Source organism: Meleagris gallopavo, chromosome 5, assembly GCF_000146605.3.
Source record: "Meleagris gallopavo isolate NT-WF06-2002-E0010 breed Aviagen turkey brand Nicholas breeding stock chromosome 5, Turkey_5.1, whole genome shotgun sequence".
In the NCBI taxonomy this organism is placed as follows: Eukaryota; Metazoa; Chordata; class Aves; order Galliformes; family Phasianidae; genus Meleagris; species Meleagris gallopavo.
The window spans coordinates 43,937,030-43,938,956 of record NC_015015.2 but is presented as its reverse complement, the minus strand read 5'-3'; the positions used below and the strand labels follow the sequence as shown (position 1 = coordinate 43,938,956).

Below are 1,927 nucleotides of genomic sequence, written 5' to 3'. Positions count from 1 at the left end.
GAAAAGAGGAAAAGAGAAAAGGAAAAAGGAAAATAAGAGGGAAAGAGAAGAAGGGGGGAGGAAGGGGGAAAGAAACATATCTTGTTCTTTGCATTGCATGAGCTCCCAAACTGTGTTTCTAATTAGAGCTCATTGTCAAGGATATATTTAGCTTGTAGCTTGGAACTGTAGATACAAAGTAATCTGTATCCTTATCTGTCCTATGATAGTACTTGCAGCAGAAAAGAGTCAAAGCATTTTCATTAAAATGGAATTAAAAATTGGGCTAATTCTAGAGTCTGCATATTAATATTAGAAATAAGTTTGAGTTGATAAAATGATTAATCAATTATAATGCATGGGAAATCTGCCAAGAATACACTAATTTCTTGAAAGAGGAATTAAAAAAGAACCTGTCTTGAAGCTGAGACCTCTCTCTGCATGTCTTCCAGTCATAAGAGCATCTCACGTCTCTTTGAAACAACCATGCCAAACACACAGACTTGATGCAGCTTTGCAACTTCATACAGCTGTGGTCTTGGCCTATGATATTCCAAAGAGTTTGAGTCTCAGGCTCAGGTCCACAGACAGCACAGAGAAAATCCAAATAAATGCACAACAAATAGGTGTGTGACTGAGGCATAGCTATTTCTAATGCTGGGCAGCTCTTACCTTCTAGGTAACAGAATTTCTGCAGTTAGGAGCCAGAGAAGCTCTCCTTTCCCTGGATCTTACCAGCTGTGTGCTAGAAAAGCACCTCGAGCACGCATCAAGAGACTATCATGGCTTTGGGTCTTAGCACAATCTCATGTCACTTAGGTCAAGTGTTTCCTTTGAACTTAAAGGAGAGAAGTGAAACTTGGAAATGAATCACTTCTGTTTTCTGGTCATTGAGCCTGGTTACCATGGCTCCAAAGGCTAAAATTGGACTATGGATGCTAAGATGAGAGGAAGGTGGGCTTTACTGAGCTTTACTTAACCCTGCTGCCCGGATCAGGACTGGAACACCAATGAGCCTCTTCCATTTTCACTGGGAGAGATATGGAGCTGGTTCAGCTTCAGGTGTGCTGCGGAGAGCAGGCAGGAGAGCCAAGACAGCACCAGCACATGCTGTGCAGTGCAGGTGGCAGCCTACTGCTGCTGTGGGGTGCTCTGACATGCCAGCTTGTCAACTGTCTGTGCAGAGCCATGGCCAAAATCATGCTGGAGGAAGGTGTGAGGAGGTGCAACCAACCATATGCAGGGGTGCACCGGGCCCAGCACTGCCACCTGGGCAAGGACAGGGATTGTCCTGTTCTGCTCTGCTGTGGTGCAGCCTCACTTTGAGCACTGTGTGCATGTCTGGGCTGCAATATAAGGATATAGAAGAATTACAGGGTGTCCAAAGGCGGGCTAAGAAAATGGTAAAAGGTCTGGAGGGCAAGATGTACATGAAGAACACCTGAGTTCCCTTGGTTTGTTCAGCCCAGAGAAGAGGAGAATGAGGGGCAGCTTACTCCTTGCAGGGGGCAGACTATTAGAATAGTTTGTACGCAAACCTTCCAACATGATTCCTCAGCCTGGTCGAACTGCTCATTTGCTGATACTCTCATCCACTACACCCCTTGAAGACCTTCTGCATTCCTGATGGCTTCACACACAAACAAAGGCAGCTCTTCCTGTTCCTTCTCTCTACTTCCCTGAGCCTGAACTACAACTGAGAAGTCACAGTCCTCCTGTACTCCTTCCACAATTAATTCTAGTGGGATTAATTCTGGGGACAGAGGTTAGTGAAGAATGCTTCTTTCTACCCACTCTGTGCCAGGCCAGCATCCACTCCAAAAATCTCAAGATCTTGGAGATCTTTATGGCTATCCTCAATCCTCATTCAGCCTTGACTGGGAAGCTTTCCCTCTTGTAAAGTAAGGCTATTCCTTTTCTCTCTTTCTCTCTCTTTCTTTTTTTTTTT

At 44.8% G+C, this 1,927-nt stretch overlaps 1 protein-coding gene across 3 annotated transcripts in view; it reads right to left on the bottom strand.

Moving 5' to 3' along the window:
• RIN3 (Ras and Rab interactor 3) overlaps positions 1–1,927 on the bottom strand; it is a 56,088-nt gene that overhangs the window by 38,207 nt on the left and 15,954 nt on the right. The gene's annotated exons all lie outside the window — the stretch shown is intronic.